Source organism: Octopus bimaculoides, chromosome 4 (genome assembly GCF_046866305.1).
Source record: "Octopus bimaculoides isolate indiv1 chromosome 4, ASM4686630v1, whole genome shotgun sequence".
NCBI lineage: Eukaryota > Metazoa > Mollusca > Cephalopoda > Octopoda > Octopodidae > Octopus > Octopus bimaculoides.
Genome location: NC_142931.1, coordinates 133,570,069 through 133,594,686, shown reverse-complemented (window position 1 = coordinate 133,594,686; position 24,618 = coordinate 133,570,069). Strand labels below are relative to the sequence as shown.

The 24,618-nt window shown below is 38.7% G+C and overlaps 2 protein-coding genes across 3 annotated transcripts in view; one reads left to right on the top strand and one right to left on the bottom strand.

Annotated features, from left to right (window-relative positions):
* Window positions 1-7,126, bottom strand: part of LOC106875366 (uncharacterized) — a 119,606-nt gene extending 112,480 nt beyond the window's left edge. The window contains exon 1 of one of the 2 annotated variants that reach the window (XM_089351497.1): window positions 6,841-7,126. The gene's annotated coding sequence lies outside the window, so the exon portion shown is untranslated. The remainder of the gene's footprint in view (window positions 1-6,840) is intronic. The other variant, XM_089351498.1, reaches the window with a different exon arrangement.
* A 1,136-nt stretch (window positions 7,127-8,262) lies between these two features.
* The window catches only part of LOC106875370 (tRNA (32-2'-O)-methyltransferase regulator THADA), a 72,903-nt gene continuing 56,547 nt past the window's right edge, over window positions 8,263-24,618 (top strand). Inside the window, exon 1 of the mRNA XM_014923467.3 lies at window positions 8,263-8,408. The gene's annotated coding sequence lies outside the window, so the exon portion shown is untranslated. The remainder of the gene's footprint in view (window positions 8,409-24,618) is intronic.

Here is a 24,618-nt window from a genome sequence, read left to right as displayed (position 1 = left end):
TCAGCCCTGCCTGCCGCCGCTAAGCACTGACGAGATCAACCAACTCACCAAGTGTTTAAAATATTGTCAGAGAATCAGCACACACGCATTCTATATAGATCGTACTTGGCAAGCGCTCAACCGTAGCCAAGGGTGTCAAAATTATACAGCAACCGCCACTATTATCTTACAGCAAGAACATGTGGATCCCGAACAGCTTTGCATGCGCACGTGCTCACACCCCAAGATAACAGATTCAAGAGGGTCGACGTCGGCAACAAAGAACAACCAAAAACTCTGTGTGTGTGTGTGTGTATGGTAGTGGGGTTTCTTTACCTAGAGTGGTGTCGAATAAAACCAGCAATAATGAAAATGTACAAAAATAACTTGGCTATTTTGAATGACAGAAACGAATAAATGCTTAAAAACAGGTTATTATAGAAGATGTTTTACATTTTGCACCATCATTTAGTTAACTTATATTTTAAAGAACGTAGCTCATTCGAAAAGTAAATAAAATACGGTTTTCATTAGAAAGTTTTTTGGAAGAATAAATGGTGATGTAATTTCTATTCTGACGAAAGTTGTAATGAAGTGTAACAGTCAACATAAGTTTCGAAATGATGCAACTTCCTGGCTGTCATCACGTTCCCTATTACTGTTTCAGTCTAATCGACGCCGTTTACGTTAAAATTGCCAATGTTTGCGTGTATATATTCAGTGTTACAAATGTGCAACACACACGTGTCTATATATATATATGCCATATATACATATGCGTATATACACACACACACATTAAATATATACCAATCTTACAAACATTACGGACTCAACAGCCGTTATATACAGTACATATACTATTAGAAGAAATCTTCACATCTACAGAGTTCTGTTATTGCTTGTGATATCCTGACAATGGTGGAGAGTTGACGATAAGGTTTTGGTAAATTTTCAGATTAACACCTGCACGATTTTCACTAGGGTTTTAGCGTGCGGGTGTTAATCTGAATATTTACCAAGGTTTTTATTATTGACCCAACATTACTAATTATAGTTAAAGGAACCGTTTTATTATTATTATTATTATTATTATTCAGCGAGGCTTTTATGCCATTAAACCACCGGCCGCAGTAAGGTGGATGACAAAACAGTAAAAGGCCTCCAAGAAACCATCATCACAATAAGCGACAAGCCATCGTGGCTTTGGAACATAACCACAGATGTGTGCACGACTTTATTACTTTTATAACTTTAAAAAACAATGCATATTTTGTAATGAAAATTTCCAGAAATATATTTTAGACGGTGTAAATTAGAGTTATTTTGGAATTTGCAGCGAAATTTGTAGCGGTAGGAAAGAGTTTCGGATAATTCACACACCTCTTTTTGTTTCCTCACAACTTCTGAAAACTGGGTATTTTTTGATAAAATTTTCTACAAATACGTTTCAGATGATGCAGAATACGATTACGTCGGAATTTGAAGTATGTGTGGGGGTGGGGGTGGAGGTCAGGGTCCGATAATTCACACTTTGGCTTTGTTTCCTTAAACAATTTGATGAGGCTGCAGCTATTAAGCGCGGTTTGGTTCCCCTGCCATGCCACTCTGAATCACTGCACAGGCCTCGACGCGGCTGGCTTCCCGTCACATCTGGAGCCAGTCAGTGGTAGGCCTTGATTGCGGGATGGTAAACGCCCCGACGGAATAACCTGCCATCCATACGAGGGAAACAAACCCCTAATCTGGGACGCGACATGCTGCGACATGCTGCGACACGCTCTACGGCTCCAACCTTGCTGCATCGGCCGCAAAACCCGAGTTACGACCACCCGTAACGCAGAGGAGAGGAAGATAAACAAACACAGGAGCCCGACCGTCCGCTTTCAGTTTGTGCCGGTCACCGTCGAGACATCAGAAGTTCTCGAATCACGCACTGCTGATTTCCCCTGCAAAATCAAGATAATTGCGGCCCGTCTGAGAAATGAGCCCCCGTGAGGTGGGGTGGATGTTGCAAGTGTCACTGGCCATTCTCTGCGGCAACGTCTTTGTCCGTGAACACGCTATTTGGTGTAGGGTGTACAACCTGTTACCCCCCACTCCATCTTCTGCTGCTCAACCCCCGCCCTCTTTTTTCTTCTGTTTGCTTGGTGAGGAAGTTATGGTTTATTTTTCTCGATAATTTGATCTTTTATACTTTTAAAATTTTTTTTCTTTCTTTTCTTCCCGTAAAAAATATATTGTTAATAAAATGTTTGGGAAAAAAAAAATAAAATAAAACTAATATGTTTGATAAAGTGTGTGACCGATTCCAATATAATCGTAATCTACACCATCTGAAACGCATTTCTCCAATAAATTTTGTTAAAAAACATCTATTCTTCAGAAAGTTACGTGGTGGAGGAGTGCACACATATTTGTAGTTAGTCTAACTTTTGAAACAATTGTTAACCACAGCCTCACCCCGTTCTGAAATTATAGAATGATGAAAATGCCTCAATAAATAAGTAGCCCCTTAGCCCAGCCAACAAGTTTACATATTTTACAGCACGCCCGTAACCATCCCTATCACAAAAATATTTCTAAGAATGTGTATCAAATTATGAATACATCAAACAGCATCAAGTACGTAGATAGTAACACTACACATTTTCAAATTATCTGATAACGAGCCAAGCGGGAGCCACCTACGCAGTCGCTCGATATGCTAGAAATAGTAGCCAAATCCACCTCCAATCTAACTGCCAGCTAAGAAAAGGAAGGACATATTGGCAATGTAAGCTTTGGACAGGCTGTCCGATCATAGATCTGATCAATCACACACAAATGTGTGCGTTACACATATATTACAAACGTTAGTATCAACAACTTCTATACTCTGCAATATTAAAGTCGCTTGGCAATGATGAAGATGGTGATAGATATTGTATATAATGATCAATCACTAACATGAAAGTGCATGCGTGTAATATTAACAGTAACCAGAAAGAAATACAGTGCATTAGGACGCATTAATATACACTCATACATTTGCACACAGTACAGGGCGGGCACACGTAGACGTCACAGAGCAAACACGAATGCTTTACGTTCGTCATAAGCCAAACACGCACGAAAGTTTACGTAAGGCAGAGGTCAGGCGCATATGTAATTACAAATACATTCATACAGAATATAACACACACAGTTATATATATATATATATATAACAGTCACATCATGTTACTATTATAAACTTTAACGAGCAATGTGGATACGATTTTGCGTACCTGGTTACCAGGATATTCGCTCGATCGCTGTTCTGTAAATGCATTGAACGTATTATCAATCGATGTATGTACATTATGTATATAAACAAACGCGTACATGCAATCTTACAGCTGTACATAAGAATGTATGACAAACTGATGGTCGAGCAAATATCAAGCTAAGAGCGTAACTTTTCCTTGGTTCAACACAATATCAAAGTCAAGAAACAAAGAGTTAAAATATCATATATAAGATACTGTATTAAAATAATAACTATCAGAGTTACAGAAGTCATGTGGAAAATATTACTTATTCTGCAAATTCTGGTTATCATTAAGAAAACTATACTAGTATTTCTTTCTGTTATAAGCATATCTTAAAGGTATTCAGTCACTTCTGAGTTCAAAACACGTTAAGGTCGGTTTTGCCTTTCATTCTTCCGGGTTGATAAAATAAGTAACAAACAAAAACAAACAAAAATAGTTAGGGGTTCAAATAATCGATGAAGTCCATGCTCTGAAATTTATGGCTCAGTAGCTATGTTGGAAATGACTATTAGCCATCGACTTCCGACTCTTTACGGTCCGAGTTCAAATTCCGCAAGGTTGAACTTTACCTGACATCCTTTCGGGGTCGATAAAGTAGCAGTCAAATACTGGGATCGATGATATCGACCAGAGCCCTCCCCTCAAAATAATTACGTTGTGGCTAAATCAGAAACAGTTTATTATTAATATAATCACATCGCCAAAAGATCCGGCCTTTGAATTTGCTACAACCACATTCCTGGTAATAACGCATCTTCTTTCAATTGTGGAGAACTACTCGTGAGATTCTGCTGCTGTTACGTGCATTATAAATTGCACCCTAAAGGCCATACGCCTGATCGGTAAACTTACCATTCACTTTTCAAAACATACACTTCAACTATTGACCCAGACATGTTCTCTCTATCTCTACCTCACTATAACACCTCCACTCAATAAATACTACCTCCATTCAGATCCAACAACCTCTTCTATTGTTAACCACAACTCCAAATCCCGTACTAACCTCTTCGTCCAATCCTTCCTACTTGCTCAACTTATATCACCGTCTATTTAAAGAGGTTCAAACAGACCCTAGATAGTAAATATCTCATTAGTCTTGAGAGCATGCGAAAATCATGGGCCTTTGTAATACCGTGACAAAGCAATAACAGAATTAAAGTATCGCAAGTGAGAAATGTAAACCTTCTCGATCGTAGAAAAAAAAAACATGAACATCGCAATATCTCTTTTGTCAATCTGATGTATACAATTTTGAAGTAATTATCATTATCAAGATTATTCCACAATCTACAACCACTTTTCGGTGGAACCACTTTACCCATATAGGTAATAACTCTTCATAGAGGTATGTCACAAATTCCTCTCCCCCACCTTTTATGCTCGGAATGTACCTTGTCAAAAAGAAGCGTATTTTTATTTATATTGTAGCACGTAGCATAGACGAAGAGAAAAGTTCCCACGACAGTTGAAGGCATTTAAAGTTTGCCATGCTTTTGAGGAAGGTATAAACGTCATAATTTCCTTCTTCCTGATAAGCATGAGGTTATGACAACTTATCTCCATCATCGGCAGAAATTGGAGGGCGCCGGACAAACAGCTTTGCATAAGACTCTCCACGTTCTCAATTCAAATACCGCCGAGGTCAACTTTAACCTTTCACCATTTGGGGGTTTGATAATGAGATATTTACTATCTAGGGTCCCTTTGTAGCCCAGTACCTATATTAGAAATATTATCGCTATCATTCCTTGTACCAAACAAACACTGAGAAAACTCAGTGTGATTGTTTTACCGGGAAATAGCAGCGAAATCTACCTAAAAAAAAAGGAAATTGCATTCTACCGTCTTTAAAAAAAGTCACACTAAATGACATAGTCCATGATACACTATTCCCGAAAATAAAACAGGATGGTCATGACTTGAATGTTTTGATTATTGCTCTGCTTAACTAGGATCGATTTAGGGCTCTGGTTGAATGTATGGTTGTATCAGTCGGGGTCCCAGTGAGGTTGTTCGACCTGCTGCAAAAAGCTTCAAAATCTCTAAACCACACCCCCAACATCTTAAAAGAAAAGAAAGAACACGTTGCTAATATAGTCTTGGGGACATGGACTGATGCCTAAAAATAATGGTATGGTCACGGTTGGACGATTATTTTCTCTCTTTTGATCACAGATCCGCCGGTTCAAAGCTACTCTGTGGCTAAACAACAATAAACAGTAAAAGTTCCATGAAGCGAGTCAGATGAAATCATCACGCTACTACTACGACGACATACTTTTCATTAAGAAGTTCTTGGCAGACGAAGAATGGCCTACACCAAGCAACAATAATAATAATAGCCCCCCTACTCTCAGAGAGAAAGCTCTACTTAAAACACCCCTACCTACTTCAGAGATAGAAAAAGTTAATTTTAGATTAGGACAAGATTCTTTAGGAGAGGGAGAAGGCAGCCAAGCTGATGGATGAAGACAAGAAGTTGTGACTTCTAGACTCCCCACTTCCCACACTCCCGGAGTCAGCCGACGAAAACAAGGTTATAAATAATATAAGACGTTTCGGAATTTAAAGAGGAAATATATGTGTGTGTGTGTGTATATATATATATATATATATATATATATATATATATATATAAAGAGAGAGGAGAAAAAGTAACGAAACCTTCGTGTCAGCCGGCTGGTAAAGGACAATTTAGTTTCAGGCATGTGAAAGTTGGCAAGGAAATTAGTGATTATGTTCAGGTAAGATGAGTGATAAAGGCAAGAATGTGATGGAGCCATTTTAAAGAGAAGATATAAACTGTTATGAAGGGTGGTGGAAATGAAATATGTAAGGTGAGAGAAAAAATTCAGAAATAAAGAGAATGAACGGAGAGAGAGAGAGAAAGTTTAGAAATCAGGTGATAAAGTCGAAGGAAGCGCTACAGGAATTCAGAAAAACCACACATACACACACATGTATAAGCACATATATATATATGTGTGTGTGCGTGTCAACACGCATAGAAACGATGATAAATGGCAATGTATAACTTTACAATTTACTCAGTATTGAATGCTTTCATCATTTCTAAACAAAACAGTGTATATCCCTAATATTATTATTATTATTATTATACATATATATATATATATATTCTGCAATAAATAAGCTTCATCAACCGGCTGACACGATATGATATATATATATATATATATATATATACACACACATATACATATGACAAAGTCAGAGAGAGAACATATACAATGTGTCTGTTTCTTTCATATAAAGAAGTTGGCAATTATAAGTTAAATTTTAAAACATCAATTAAGGTTTAATAAATAAATGTCATTTAGGCTTATTTTCTTATTAAATCTCATAACGAATCTCGGCAACGTATAAGAGAATATAATTTGGCATGGTAAGAGTTTGTGAATCGACAATGTGTGTGTGTATATATATTTATATATTTATATAATGAGGTTGGAAGTAGATTCTCGGATGACATACATGAAACAAGTGCTAAAAACAAAGTTGAATGCAAATAATAATGAAAGAATAAGCGAACAAAAGTTACCTTCTGGTTTTATTAAGCTGTAAGTTCGAGTAATAACTACTTTTCTCCATTACAAGTCACAAAGGTAAGCAGAACAAAACTTGTATGACTAAATAACACGCATTCCTGACTTCTTTGTCCACGAAACCAACCTTGGGATCTGCTAGGCATTCTGGGAGTCTTCGCCGCCGCTCTCATTCTTCCTACTCCTCTCCCTCCCTCCCTCTCTCTCTGGTGTTCTTCGCCGCCGCTCTCATTCTTTCTACACTTCTCCCTCTCTGTCACTATTCCTTCGTCACTCACTCTCACTTGTAGAGTTTTACTCCCACTCATTCACATACCTCCAGCCATTTTATTTCTCCTCCCCTTCCGTCACTATTTTCTTTCGTTCTCTCTCTCTTCCTGTATATATTCAGCAGCTAATCTCACTCGTTTCCCCTCATACAAATTCATCTACTATATTTGTCTCTCTCTCTCTCTTTATTCCCTCTTACAATCACTCTCTATCCATCTGTTTCTCTCTCTTCATCACCAAATACAAACCAACTTCATACATCTATTTTCACCAACCCTTACACAAGTCTATTCACACTATATTTCCAGCCACCAGTCTAATACACTGTCTTTCTAAATCTCCACACATAGGGTAGTTTCATGGTTGTAACCACGCGCCCATCTATTCATCATACACGCGTGCTTATCATCGTATGGTTTATATCGAAAATTGACCGAATTATAGGGCAAATGATAAAGAGTAAAGAATACATTATGAAGATTTCTTTGATTATATATATACCTTCGAAAACTTTATAATAGACGTCGTTTAATGAAAAAGAAAAAAACAAACAACAAATGCGTTATTTAGATAGGAAAACTTCCATATATTATTAAAATTCTTTGGCTCGTAAGAAAAGGTGAAATTATGTTATTTACAAGAAATTATAAGTATTTTTATCAATCAATTTTATTACGCAATGTAAAATCAGGGAATAAAAAATGTTAAATGAAAAATGTTAGTTTCAGTTAAGATTCCTCTTACATTGTATTATAATTACACTGAAGACATTCTTTAGCATCAACAACTGAAGTTATTGATGCTAAAGTTTCCAGAGTTAAAGTGAAATGCAATCGGCAGCGGAACGAAAGTTCTATGTTTCAATAGTTAACAGCGAGAGGAGAGTGAGAAATTTTGAATTATTTTTCTGCTTAACAGAACTCTGCGACTGAAATATTCGCGCCAGCATCATTAACTGGCTGCAGCATGGCATCAGCTGAAGCTTCTCTAGCAGCACTGTGATACACCTGCATGGGGACAGAAATGAATCAAAGCAGATTTGCAAACGTATAGATTATTGTGTTAAATAAAATAGAGAGATTAATGTGAGTCTGAAGAGATACGGCAGTGCGGCAACGTGAAGTGCTCTTAGGTTTAAAGCCAGCCTCATTTCTAATCTGACATGAAAGCAACAACTGGTCACAGCAAGTAGCTCTACCTTCCGAAAATGTGTACCGCTCCTACTACTACGGTAGCCCAAGCTGCTGCTACTTCTTCTTGGTAGGCCTCAGAGACTGGTTTATTTACTGCACGGGTAGGTTTTTTCCCTTAAAGGCTATTTGTTTGACGTTAAGAAGCTGCTGGAAAAGCGGAATTCTTTCAAGCACTTGCTCATGTAGCGACGTTGGTGCTTGGTCGACATCAGTTGTTCCGATATTACATACATTTACATAATCGAGTGTTTCCCCTCCCGCCGCCTTTCTACCTTAAAAAAAAGTTTCTTTCGAGCCTCAGTATACATCTCCACCACAAACTGATACATTCGTTTCTTGAATAATAATAACCAGTATCCATAACATGTTGTTAGCAATGTGTACTACGGAGATAAACTACTAGAAACTTGATGTTTTTAACGTGTAGTGGAGGCGGTTACCGCATGTCTTCCATGTGCTTGATGTCTGCCTTTGAATTTTGTCGAATTCCATAGCTTTTCTTTACACGTTTCACTTTTTCTAAAATGTCTTTCCTCTTAAAATCATCATTACTTTTAACTGACTGACCCACAAAATATTTACCACCCGAATCTACCTTGTTTTTCTCCACAGCTGCTGTAGTATTTATCTCATGGTAGCAAAAATCAATTTTACGCGCATAGTAGTTCAGTGAAAAGCTTACTATGTTTTTAAACATCCGAATCTTTTCGGTATCTTTTACTCTTCATATTGTTGTTTAAATTCTTGTAAACATTATTTTGTTAGCCGTAATGTCCAGTTTGCAGTTAAATTACGTCAGCCCTCTTTCACAAAGTAATCATTTTCATAGCTTTTGAAGATGTCCGTATGAAGAAAAATCTTAGCGTGCTTATTTATCCGTTCTTTGAATCGAATACTAGTAGTTATTATATATATATATATATATATATATATATATATATATATATATATATATACCCCACATACAGTATGTGCTTTGTAGCTGTGTATTATCTAATTATGATGCACCGAATACGTTTATTTCCTGATAGAATATAGATTGATAATTTATCAATTGCTCGGATTTTTTTTTATTGTCAATGTATGAGTGATTGAACAATTTTTTTTCCTTTTTGAGTTTGGTATGTCAGATATTTTATCCTGTATTTTAAACAGATGCCCACGGTGAAGAAAACTGTAATGTTCATAGATTGGTGACAATATGTTGTAATTTATGAGAAATGTGTAAATTTGTCAAGCTCTTTTTTCAGGTGTATCAACCTGTTTTTAAAGAAAACTACATGAAAATAACAAAGCTGGTGATTAACTTATCTAATTTATAAATGAAATCTAAATTTTGAACTTCATCAAGAAGGGTCAACTGATATGAATGATTATAAAGTTCTAGTCTGGGACAATTTGCAAATGCAATCTTTTTTTTTTCTCATTGACAGTTCGATAATTTATCGAGTTACTAAGTAATATATTTTTAGGCTTGGTTTGCTTCCGATTTATTTTTAAATTTGTGGCTTTGTGCCAAAGTTGGAAATTATATTATCATTACATCCTAACGAATCCTAAAAATCGTTATTAAACCTTGCCAAATAAAAATCCTGCTGGGGGCAGCTTACATTCGTCAATGGTAAATGATAATCGTTAAAATCCTGGGGGCGATTAAATGGACTACACTCCTTTCCTCAAAATATGTGGTTTTGTGCTTATGATAAACGTGATAAAAATGCATCGGTGATAGCAGAGAGAGAACTTAGAATTAATTGTAGGCGTAGGTAATTTTGAGCGAATTTATCTTCAGTTCTTTGAAAAATCAAGGTGTTTTCCTTTTTATTTGACTATCGGCCTTTTAAAAACAAATCTTCAACCTGTTCCATTCTTTGGTCTTTATAGAGCCATGTATTTCTTTTGACAATACACTTGTTAAGCATATGGTCTCAAATTACTGTATAACACTCTCAAATGACTCTTCCTTTGTTAGAAACGTCAAAAATATTTTGCTATTCTACTGAAATGAGAATACAGTGATGTAGCAATTATATCATTGGTATAGTAAAATAACCAAATAGAAAAAGTATTGGACTACTTACTGATTGGTGGTGAGTTGAAAAACTACTGCTTGTGCTTTGTGTTGGGTTGATTCTGAACACATCATTTTCATTTGTATTGTATCACTTCATGTAGCTGTCACAAATATATATCGGAACACTTAGGAATTTCAACTGCTACAGACTAATGACTTACCTAGGAGATGGTTTGTTTCTCATCTACCTAGTTCTATGAAACTATTGTTGAACCCAAGCCTATAGAAACTCCTTTGAGTCATGGAATGCATTTACATTGTAGCACATCCCTAAAACTGGAACATGGTAGACACATCAAGCAACTGGGACAGGATCAACATCATTGTGAAGAAATGCAAACAGTGTGCTTGTGTCTCCTTGAAAGAGCTTGCTCGTTAGCCAGTGTCTACTGGTCTGTGGCCTGAGAAAGAATGGTTATTTCTAGCTGACTGAACAACTACCAAATGATTCTTATGGTTGTTGATTTTTATTGTTTTTAAGTTACATCACTAATTGTTTGGGAAAAGACAAAAATGTCACAAACACACTCCTTGTCTTTTCCCCCCGGGCTACAATTTTTCAAGTAATTTCCAACATCCACTTTTCTGTGCTTGCATGGGCTCAGATGGAGTTCAGTGGCACAATTTTTTTTTAAGACCGAATGTTCTTTCTGTCACCTACCTTCACCTGTTTTCAAGGTAATATTTCCTTTCGTCCTCCAAAAATGACCAACACACTGGCCACATGTTTCCATGGAATATTTGCAAATAAATGACAACACTTTTATGACTGTGACATTAGTTTACAATTAGTGCATGCTGTCAAGGTAAGTAGGCATGAACGCAGGTATACTCTCATGCACATAGATGTAAACATAATTACATATATGCATGTGTGTGTGTATGTATGTATATATATATATATATATATATATATATATATATATATATATTGCTGAGTCATTATCAGAACTAGAGAAGTTTCAGGTGTGGAAGCAAGGACTAGAATTGAAGGGCCTTAGAGTCAACCTAGCTAAAACCAAAGTCCTAATAAGTAGGAAGGTAGATAAAACACAAACCCCTTCAGGTAGATGGCCCTGCTCGATCTGTAGAAAGACGCAGGTAGAAACTCTATAAGATGCACCCAGTGCAAGCTATGGACACATATAAGAAGTGCAGCAATATCAAATGAAGGTTAACTAGGAAGTTAGTTTTTGTATGTGGCAGATGTTCAGGAGCAATAAACACTGAAAATATGCAGAAAACAACTTTTGCCACTTTCCAGGGAGATAAACTAGACGTAGTTGATAGCTTCCACTATCTAGGTGACCAAGTTAGTAGTGGGGGAAGGTATGCTGAAAGTGTAGCTGCTAGAATAAGAATAGCCTGGGCAAAGTTCAGAGAGCTCCTACCTCTGCTGGTGACAAAGGGTCTCTCACTCAGAATAAAAGGCAGTCTATGATGCATGTGTACGAACAGCCATGGGCCATGACTGTTGAGGGCATGCGTAAGCTTGCAAGGAATGAAGCCAGTATGCTCCGATGGATGTGTAATGTCAGTGTGCATACTTGAGAGAGTGTAAGCACCCTGAGAGAAAAGTTGAACCTAAGAAGCATCAGTTGTGGTGTGCAAGAGAGACGATTGTGCTGGTATGGACATGTGGCGAGAATGGATGAGGATAGCGGTGTGAAAAAGTGCCATACCCTAGCGGTTGAGGGAACCTGTGGAAGAGGTAGACCCAGAAAGACCTGGGATTAGGTTGTGAAGCACGACCTTTGGAAATATGCTGCGCGTGAGAAGACCCGGCAAGCCAAGTGAGACCTAAATCCAAGGCCTCTGCGAGGAGTGTAGCCAGCCCACTTATGCGTACCAGGCTTTGATTACAGAAGACTTGTGAAAGATTGAACAGATAATTGGAGTCTGAACAGCTCCCCAACTGGCCAGCTCCATGTCAGACCATCCAAGCCATGCCAGCATGGAAAGTGAATGTTAAATGATGATTTTATATATATATATATGCATATGTATAAATAGCACAAGATTATGTGGGATGAACATGTCCACATCTTCTGTGTGATTTTTCTGTGGGCTCTTTGTCATCCTTCTGTTCAATTTTTTATTCCTGTATGTGTATACACACACACACACAAAGAAACTCTGATAAACACCAGTCTATTTCATTTGTTCCCTACATATGTTAGGAATCTCTGCATTGGATATTTCATGTGCAATTGGATGGTTAACCGCAACGGATCCTCAAGGGAACGCTTTAGTGCATTATGTTACAGGGATCAAATTTCTTTGATCCCTGATGATCCATTGTGGCTGAGCAACCAATTGCACTTTGCTCCAAATGGCTACAACAGCAAAACATACATAACGCACAAATTATATAAACTTGCATTCATCATAATTTCTACTACATTTACTCTGTATATCATAACTACTAATACTGCTCAGTATACTACTAACCCAACCCCTATACCAGAAGCAGAATGTATGATGATAATCTACATGGAGTTCTAAACTCACCTGCAGCAGTTGTACATGGAAATGTACACACAAAATATACTAGGCACAGGTGTGGCTGTGTGGTAAGGCACACACACACACACACACACACATATCCATTCATATATGTGGTTTGATCAAAAAGTATCCGGACTGTTGCTATAGTAACGACGCTAAAGTATGCTGCTTGGCACAGATTGACCTTGAATTTTGCTGTGCATGTGCACTAAGTTTTAACAGTCTAGCTCATTTCTGCTGTTTACAGCAGTGCTTGGAAGGAAGATGTGTAACGTGATCGTCACAATGATCTTGACAGAGAATCTGCATCAAATTTTGCCAAAAGATTGATGATACATGCGCAGAGGTCTATGCAAAGTTTTCAAAAGGTTTTCACCGTTCTTGACACAACCAAGGAGATCTTGTGCAACTGAAACCTGAGTGTCTTTTTGGTCAGCTAAAAGCAGTTTTGGCACAAACTTGGCAGACACGCGCCTCAAACCCAAATCTTCAGTGATAATGTGGTGAACTGAAACGTAACTAATTTGCACATCCTCTGATAACTCACGGTTGGTGATTCGACAATTTCCCCTCACATCTGCACACACATCTGCAACGTTTTTCTCAGTTCTGCTGGTTGCGGGTCTCCCAGAACGTTCGTCAATATTGACATTTTTTGGCCATCTTGGAAACGTCTGAACCATTTATACACTTGTGTGCAGCTCATACACTCCTCTCAATACACTTTCTGCAGCTTTGCGTAGGCCTTTCTGTGCCATAGTCAATGCGACGATCCCACACTACAAACCTTCCTTCCAAGCACTGCTGTAAACAGCAGAAATGAGCTAGAATATTAAAACTTAGTGCACATGCACAGCAGAGTTCAAGGTCAATCTTTGCCAAGCGGCTTCACTCTGTGTGCTTTAGCTTCATTATTGTGGTAACAGTCCACATACTTATTGATCAGGCCTCATATATACAATGCACATACATACATATTTATCTCAACATTTTCATCAGCATTGTTTTAACACCTACTTTCCCATGCTTGCATGAATCAGATGGGGTTATGTTCAGACAGTGTTTTGTACAGTGGGATGCCTTTCCTGACACAAACATTCAAATGTTTCCAGGCAAGGTAATAGTCACCCAGCATACTGAACAACAAACAGCTTAGACATGCTTTTGTATAGGATTACAAAAACAAAATACAAACACTGTTTCTATGAATGGTGAAGATTTTGATTATAATCAGCATGCAAACATGTCGAGACATGTAAAAAAAATCCAAACATTCTTTCAATGTGGACTGCTGACAAACAACACAGTCTGCATGACTGATGAAGCTTTTGTTTACTATTAGTACACATGCATGTGAAGATGAGGTGAAGTATGAACTCAAATATACACGCATGCACACACACACACAGATATATGCTATGCTTGCATCTTACAGTGTCTATCAGTTATCTCACAATGTATTGGTCACCTGCAACTATAGTGGAAGATAGCAGTGGGACCACATACTATCTATATTGTATGATATATATGTGTTGAATGCATGTATATATTGTGGAGGCGCAATGGCCCAGTGGTTAGGGCAGCGGACTCGCGGTCGGAGGATGGTGGTTTCGATTCCTAGACCAGCGTTGTGTGTGTTTATTGAGTGAAAACACCTAAAGCTCCACGAGGCTCTGGCAGGGGGTGGTGGCAACCCCTGTTGTACTCTTTCGCCCCAACTTTCTCTCACTCTTTCTTCCTGTTTCTTGAGTAAAGCTGCAATGGACTGGCGTCCTGTCCAGCTGGGGGGAGCACATACGCCATAGGAACCGGGAAACCGGGCCCATGAGCTTGGCTAGGCTTTAAAAGGACGCATAAAAAAAATAATATGTATATATTGGGTGTGGCAGTGTAACAGAAGTTTTCTTCCCAACCTTGTAGTTGTAGGTTCACTCCTGTGTGGCACCTTGGCCAAATGTCTCTTACTTTAACCCCATGCTGATCAAAGCTTTGCGAGTTGACAGAAACTGAAAGAAGCTCGATGTGTGTGTATATATATATATATATATATCAACTACACTCTCAGAGTGGTTGGCGTTAGGAAGGGCATCCAGCTGTAGAAACTCTGCCAAATCAGATTGGATCCTGGTGTAGCCATCTGGTTCACCAGTCCTCAGTCAAATCGTCCAACCCATGCTAGCATGGAAAGCAGATGTTAAACGATGATGATATATATATATATATATATGAGAGAGAGAGAGAGAGAGGCAATTATGTGGATAAACAAAGTAGATCTATTAGATATAATAGTTTGGGTATGAAATGCGAAATAAATATGTGTACATGCATATGTGTGTGCATGTGTACCCTTATTTTGATATGTGATGTTGTTCATTTCCTATCTTCCATGGTGAAGTATTACCTTTCTTGGAAACAGGTGAAGATGGGCACAGGAAAGGCTTCTGGCTGTAGAAAATCTGCCTCTTCAGATATGCCGTCTGACCCATGCCAGCATGGAAAAGTGGACATCAAATGATGATGGTGCTTTAGGATGAACAGGATATACTTGCTCATCCAGGTCAAATAAGCAATTATGCAAATAATGACAGTGAACAAAATACAAGATTCATCCCTCGAATACTAAATAACATTCCAACCTCTATTAGTAATGATTGTGAATTGACAACTGATCTTGGAACCAACATAAGTGGTGTTAGATGCAGTTCTCAACAAAACACAAAATAATGAAAGTGGATCGTTTCTGGGAAACGTGATGCCATTGCTATGATAGGTGCAGGCATGGCTACGTAGTGAAGAAGATGATGATGATGATATGACAGACTTTTTTACAGTTTCTTATTTCTTTATTGCCCACAAGGGGCTAAACATAGAGGGGACAAACAAGGACAGACAAAGGGATTAAGTCGATTACATCGACCCCAGTGTGTAACTGGTACTTAATTTATCGACCCCGAAAGGATGAAAGGCAAAGTCGACCTCAGCGGAATTTGAACTCGGAACGTAACGGCAGACGAAATACCGCTAAGCATTTCGCCCGGAGTGCTAACGTTTCTGCCAGCTCGCCGCCTTCAAACTTTTTTACAGTTTCTGTGTACCAAATTCATTTTTGTCGGACTGGGCCTATAGTAAGAGACATGTGACCAAGTTGTCACACAGTGGGACTGAACCTGAAACCATGTGTTTTGGAAGTAAGCTACTTTAACCACACAGCCCAGCTATACCTGTTTCTCCACACCAATTCACACTGAGTTATCTATGCCACCATCACATCCCTGAACCTCTGATATTTCACTGAAAGTACTGCTGTCATTTGACCTTTCCACCTCTCAACTCCCAGCCTGCTCCTAAATGCTATGATTTCTTTGATCCTTTTACTTGCTACTTCTGTTTCTGCAGAACTGATCTGAAGAATGCTTTAGTTCCCCAATGTAATCCTCTTGACTTTTCTAAGAAGCCAATTATTCCTACTTCTAATGTTTTTCTTCAGCTATTTTCCTGATTCTTCCAGCCATTTAGAGTACATCATCTTTGTCTCTTTGGAAATCGAATAATGCTTCAAACCAAATGCAGAAATCACCGTGTTCTCTTTCGTTTTTCTTTCTGTCTCATCCTTTCTTTCTCTCCCTATTTCTTTTTCTCTCTCTCTCTCCCTCTTCATTTATCTCATTATCTTCTCTTTCTTTCTTCTCACCTCTTTCTTTTTCTGTTTCAATTTCTTTTTAATTCATTCAGCCTTCCCTCCTGCTTCTCTTATTCTTTTTTCCATCCACTTTTCTTTCTATCTTCTCTATTTCCTTTCATTTTTTCCCCTTCTGCTTTTCTATTTCTCTCTCTTCATCATCATCATCATCATCGAGTTCCCTTGACTGGTGCAGCCAGTCACTTGGTACCACTGCTTTCTGTTGTCATGTGTAGCAAGGTCGCGGTGTTGTAACTTGTTAAATCCTTGATGTTATCAGACCAGGATTTTCTGTCTCCTTCTCTTTCACCTTCCCACAACTGAGCCCTAAACAATGGTTTTGGACAGGGAGCTGTGGCAGGATACAATAGGGTGGGCTTCCACACAGATTCTCTCTACCAAATTTACTCACAAAGCATTAGTGCAAGGCTGTAGTAGAAGATATTTATCCAAGGTGCTGCACTGTGGGACTGAACCAGAAACACTGTGGTTGCAAAGTAAGCTTCTTAATTTCATATATATTGGCCATTAAGGCTTTACAAAGAGGGGACAAACAAGGACAGACAGACATAAAGAAGCTGTGGGCTGGACACAGACATTAATGAGATGAAGGTGATAACAAAAAGGATGAAATAGAAATGGGAGGTGCACCGGCGCCCACCGACTGATAACCCCTCAAAAACCTTGTTCAATACAATTCATTAATTCATTATTATAAATTATTATAACAACAGGGTGGAGGCACAATGGCCCAGTGGTTAGGGCAGCGAACTCGCGGTCATAGGATCGCGGTTTCAATCCCTAGACCAGGCGTTGTGAATGTTTATTGAGCGAAAACACCTAAAGCTCCACGAAGCTCCGGCAGGGGATGGTGGCGAACCCTGCTGTACTCTTCCACCACAACTTTCTCTCACTCTTACTTCCTATTTCTGTTGTGCCTTTAATTCAAAGGGTCAGCCTTGTCATACTGTGTCACGCTGAATACCCCCGAGACCTACGTTAAGGGTACACGTGACTGTGGAGTGCTCGGCCACTTGCACGTTAATTTCACGAGCAGGCTGTTCCGTTGATCGGATCAACTGGAACCCTCGACGTCGTAAGCGACGGAGTGCCAACAACAACAATAACAACAGGATCAATTATACAAGCAAAGTAAGCTTCTTAATCACATAGCTATACCTACAGAGTCGATTCGAAAGAAAGGAAAAAAGTATCTGTCTTTTACACTGGTTATCACACTTAACTGTTTTGCAAGTATTGCATGGTTCAATTGCTGTTTAGAACTATTAACTTCAATGTTTATCTTCATATCTGTTTATGTAGTTGCTTTTTTGTTTTCATTGATGTTTTGCAAAACATATTTAGCTGCCATTTGTGGTGCCATATTTGTGTTCATGGGTTGAAACTCTGCATGAAAGAAGTTCATGCAGAGTTCTTGCATGAGTATTATATAAATATCTTTTAATAATATCATATGCTAATGTTTGAAGGCGCATGGCTCAGCGGTTAGGCTGTTGCACTCACGATTGCTAGGTTGTGGGTTCAGTTCCCAGACGGAGTGGCACATTATGTTCTTGAGCAAAACACTTCATTTCACAACTCTCCAGTCCACTCAGCTGTATATGAGTAACCATTTGTGGTAACCCAGTGACAGAAAGCTTTCAGATCAGGAGGAATGTTGGGCTTCTTGCCCCAGCCAGTGGGCTGGCATCACCTGAAAGCTAAAATGATGCAAAGTTCACAGTGACCAGCAATGTATAACAACATCCGATAGTCTGGTTGATCACGTGATCATGCGATTTGCTGATGTATCGTCATCATCATCATCATCATCATCATCATCATCATGTCTTACTATAATGTTGTTGTTGTTGTTGCCATTAAGTCACAGATCAGTCTCAATCAAAGATATGTACCAGCTGTATATTTGCATAAATTAAATTATAATTCTGTTTTGGCTTTATACCAATGTAAATCATTTTGGCTACAAATATATTTGCCTATTTGTGTGTGTGTGTGTATGTATGCATGTGAGTGTGTATATATGCAAGTGTGTGTGTGTATATATATATATATATATACACACACATGTATATGCTGTACATGCTTACAAGATATATATATGCATGTGCACATGTACATCTAAACATACATGCGCATGCATGTTTATAGTTTATGTTCATATGTGTGTGTGTTTGTGTGTATTTGTATATATAATGAAACGAAACATCTGTATGAAATATTAATAACTGGAGTGGGACAGGAAATATGATCTAATCAGAAAGATGTCAAAATTATCTAATTTGTTGATTGGTGTGTTTACATATATGCATGTGTGTGTGTGTGTATGTATGCATGTGCATGTGTGTGTGTGTGTGAGAAAGTGTGTGGTATGTGCATGTGTATGTGTGTGTTTTGTCGCCCTCTGCAACACTCAGCTGTCTGCAATATAATGAGGACACTTGTGAGATAGCTAAGTATCACCAGATGCAGCAATGGAATGTTAATGGTCTCCAATTATGTAAACAGATTAATGACATCTTCGTTCTTATATCTCTGTGGAATTGGGTGTTGTTGTTGTTGCCGATGACGATGTTGTTTTTAAAGGTTTATTGTTATTATTATTTTTTGCCTGTTTTCTTTTTCTCGCAAAACTTTTGCATATTCTTGTTCCACCTCACCGGGGATGCATGAGCTAATTGCTATATGGTCACACGACCTTTTAGAAATGGCAGCCAAATTTCCCTCGAGTCATATTTTACCATATCATTAATAAATGACATGTCACGTAATGTGCCACTAGGTGCCTCGCTCATCAGCCCTTCAGCATTTAAATCTGCCATATTCGGCCCAAACAGTCTACCTGTTTTCTGTTCAGACTAGCCAGATCAGACCTTTTACACCTGTCCTACAGCATCTTTCTAAAAATAAGCAATCACATCATCAAAATCTCAGAGTTACGAAATAATCTATGATAATCCATCAAAACAATGTGAATAAATAAGCATTGCTTTTGACAGAATTAACTGAATACTCTCTTTTATTCTTTTACTTGTTTCAGTCATTTGACTGCGGCCATGCTGGAGCACCGCCTTTTAGTCGAGCAAATCGACCCCAGGACTTATTCTTTGGAAGCCTAGTACTTATTCTATCGATCTCTTTTGCCGAACTGCTAAGTTATGGGGACGTAAACACACCAGCATTGGTTGTCAAGCGATGTTGGGAGACAAACACAGATACACAAACATATACACACACACACACACATGTATATATATATATATATATACATATATACGGTGGGCTTCTTTCAGTTTCCGTCTACCAAATCCACTCACAAGGCTTTGGTCAGCCCGAGGCTATAGTAGACACTTGCCCAAGGTGCCATGCAGTGGGAATGAACCCGCAACCATGTGGTTGATAAGCAAGCTACTTACCACACAGCCACTCCTGCGCCTAAGAGATTTAAAGAATTTATGAGATGGTCCTGACTGGAATGCCTTTCATCATGAGTCTCCTAGATCAGGACTGACCTGAGGCTAAACAATAACAGCAATACGATATACACAAACCCCACTTACACTTTTTCTCTCTCTCTCAGTGGAAGTGGCAAGGATGGGTGGGTAAGGTATAGAACTGGTTCTATTGCAATTATTTTGTTGCATCTGAGGTCAAGATAATTGACTTCGGATGTAACAAAGTGGAATTAGCTTTTGTGGTGAAAATGTATGCAATTGTTCCTGGGAATGTTTTTGGTAATAAATGAGTGTTCTGTTGTTGGAGGAATTCATCTCTCACTTGTTTATGTCGTGTCTACTGGAAATGTTATCTAAAATAGAATAGCATTATAGTCAGAGGCATTATGTTTATCCCATGCCTTCTGGGAATGTTACCTGCAGTAAACTGATGTTCTCTCCAGAAAGGAGATGGATGTGTGTGTGTATATATATATATATATATATATATATATATATATATATATATATATATATATATAACAATATATGAGTATATGCATATATATGTACATGTATGTATATACGTTCATCCACATGTACATATAGATACATAACTGGGTACATGACGTGGCAAAAGAACAAGGACAAAAATGGTAAACAAGGTGCAACAAACAAGCAGGCCACATAGAAACATCCCCTTCATCAGCTGCCACCATTAAAACTCCGGCGTTTCGAAGAATTAAGGCAGTACGCATCGTTACACACACACACACATATATATAGGCGCAGGAGTGGCTGTGTGGTAAGTAGCTTGCTTAATAACCACGTGGTTCCGGTTCAATCCCATTGTGTTGCACCTTAGGCAAGTGTCTTCTATTATAGCCTTGGGCTGATCAAAGCCTTGTAGTGGATTTGGTAAACAGAAACTGAAAGAAGCCTGTCGTATATATATTCATATATATATATATATATATATATATATATATATATATATATATGTGTGTGTGTGTGTCTGTGTTTCTCCCCTCCCACCATCGCTTGACAACTGATGTCGGTGTGTTTACGTCCCTGTAACTTAGCAGTTCGGCAAAAGACACCGATAGAATAAGTACTAGGCTTACAAAGAATAAATCCTGGGTTCATTTTGTTCAACTAAAGGTGGTGCTCCAGCATGACTCCAGTCAAATGACTGAAACAAGTAAAAGAGTAAAAGATGTGTGTGTGTGTGTGTGTGTCACAGTATCATGGTATTGACCAGATGTTGTTATACATCACTGATCACAATGCACTTTGCATTGTCTTACACTTTGAATGGTGCCACCCCACTGGCTAGGTATGCAGGCCAACATTTCCCCTGAATAGAAGACTTTTCTATTGCAGGGTTAATCATTTACGGCTGAGTGGACTGGAGCAACATGAAATGAAGTGTTTTGCTTAAGAGCACAACATGCCACCTGGTATGGGAATTGAACCCACAATCTAGCAATCTAACTACTAGGTCACTTGTCTTCATTTATGTATGTATGTATATATGATATCTTCCTTGTATTGTTGTTCAAAAATGATACTTATCACTTACGTTAATAAAGCTACCTGGTGGGGTGGTTAAATTTCTAAATTAAAGAATAGAAAGGTCATCAAATTGACCTCTGTTTCAGATATGAAGCTATTTGATATTCTTAATGAGCTGCATGGTTGGAAACCTATTCACCTGACAAGTCAAGATGATTATCTGGTTTCAATTTCCAGTTGATGAACAAGTTTATTTCAATCATACACCCCTGGAAAGATATAAACATTACATATCTCATTCTCATCTTCCCCTTTGGGATAAAGCCTTCCTGTCTAACCCTAAAAAAAACCAACATTATTTAATATTCTTAGAGTGTACTTCTACCATTATTACCCTACAAGCATATTCAGCCACCAATAAACTATGTGCCAGATCTAACCTCTTACACCTACCCTCAAATTTCATTCTAAAATTATACAATCACATCAAGATAATACATGATTAATTCAAAACAATGTGAATAGGTAAGTATTATATTTGACTAAGTAATCGGAATTCAAAAGGGTTAAGTTTCTATTTAGATAAACTAATAAAGCTAAATAATATTTTTGTTTTATAAAATGTTGGTGTTTTGTAGCCAGCTATTTTAATATTCAGAAACTCCATAAGATGTACCCAGTGTAAGCTATGGACACATAAGAGGTACAGCAATATCAAAGGAAGGCTAACTGGGAAGATAGATTTTTGTATGTGGCAGATGCTCAGGAGCAACAAACACTGAAAATGTGCAGAGAACAGCTTCTGTCACGTTCCAAGGAGAAAAACTAGAAGTAGTTGATTGTTTCCATTACCTAGGTGACCAAGTTAGTAGTGGGAGGTGGGTGCTCTGAAAGTGTAGCTGCTAGAAAAAGAATAGCCTGGGCAAAGTTCAGAGAGCTCCTACCTCTGCTGGTGACAAAAGGCCTCTTGCTCAGAGTAAAAGGGAGACAGTATGATGCTTGTGTACAAACAGCCATGTTACATGGCAGTGAAACATGAGCCGTGACTGCTGAGGACATGCGTAAGCTTGCAAGGAATGAAACCAGTATGCTCTGCTGAATGTGTAATGTCAGTGTGCATACATGACAGAGTGTAAGCGCACTGAGAGAAAAGTTGGACTTAAGAAGCATCAGATGTGGTGTGCAAGAGAGACGGCTGTGCTGGTATAGTCACGTGTTGCGAATGGATGAGGACAGCTGTGTGAAAAAGTGTCACACCCTAGCAGTTAAGGGAACCTGTGGAAGAGGTAGACTCAGGAAGACCTGGGATGAGGTGGTGAACATTGGGCCTCACCGAGGCAATGACTAGTGATTGAAACCTTTGGAGATATGCTCTGCTTGAGAAGACCCGACAAGCCAAGTGAGACCATGACCTGTGGCCTATGCCAGTGGTGTATAACCAGCCCACTTATGAGTACCCTTCATTCATTGGACAATAAACTTTGCTTGTGAAGACCTGTTGAGGCAAGTGAAACCAAAATCACTGACGTGGCTGATGACAGTACCACCTGATTGGCACTCATGCCAGTTAAAAGCACCATCTGAGCGAGTTTGTTGTCAGGGTCGCTGACTGGTTCCCCTGCTGGTGGCACGTAAAAAGCACCATTCGATTGTGGTCGTTGCCAGTGCTGCTGGACTGGCTCCCGTGCAGGTGGCACATAAAAAACACCTTTTGAGTGTGGTTGTTGCCAGTACCACCTGACTGGCCCTTGTGCCAGTGGCACATAAAAACACCCACTATGCTCTCGGAGTGGTTGGTGTTTGGAAGGGCATCCAATTGTAGAAACTTTGCCAGATCAGATTGGAGCCTGGTGCAGCCTTCTAGCTTGCCAGTCCTCAGTCGAACCATCCAACCCATGCCAGCTTGGATAGCGGACGTTAAACGACAATGATGATGATGATGAGAGTGAGGTACTGGTTGTATGAAAATCAAAATGTATTTCTAAAAAAAATGAAATGCAGCAGAAATATGTTTTTAAACATAATAATATAGCAACATAATTCATTTCAGATACTAGCTGCTATAATTGTTGCCAAAATATTTACTTGCTACATATGTAGGGAAAAATTTCATTTTGTTTTGGTTAATATTAGGTTAATTATTTGGCATATGGAATGGTGTTGTGGAAGAGGTGCACAGCAAACATAGCTGCACTTGTTGAATAGTTAATGTTTAAACTGTACAGCACTGTACATCCTCCTCTCATCATCATCATCATAATTTAGCAACCACTTTTCTATGCTTGCCTGGGTCAGGTAGAATTTGTTGAGGCAGATTTTCTACAGCTGGATGCTCTTCCTGTTACCAATCCTCACCTGTTTCCAAGCAAGGTAACATTTTCCCCATGGTCAGATATGTTCTTCATGGATGAGTGAAAACAAACAATCTTGCTTGAATGACAATGATGATCATTTACAACCATCTAGAGAATGGTAAACATATATACATGCATGCACGCATGCAAACACACACATACATACATACATACTTATACAAAGACCTTTCAGTTTCCATCCCCCAAATTTGCTCACAAGGCTTTGGCTGGCCATGGGCTATAGTAGAAGATACCTGACTAAGGTACCATACAGTGGGACTGAAGCCAAGACAACATGGTTGGAGAGCATGCTTATGTGGTGCCATCACCAGTGCTTTTTACGTGGCACCATCACCAGTGCTATTTATGTGGCGCCATCACCAGTGCTATTTATGTGGCACCATCACCAGTGCTTTTTACATGGTGCCATCACCAGTGCATTTTACGTGGCACCATCACCAGTGCTTTTTACGTGGTGCCATCACCATTTCCCTTTTATGTGGCGCCATCACCAGTGCATCTTATGTGGCGCTATCACAAGTGCTTTTTACATTGCGCCATCACCAGTGCTTTTTACGTGGTGCCATCAGCAGTGCGTTTTACATGGTGCCATCACCATTACTTTTTACATATGCTGTTTATGTGGCACCAGTATCAGTGCTTCAAGTTATGATATTTTGTTAGATGCGTAAATGTTGCAATCTGGATCAAAAGATTATGAGGTTA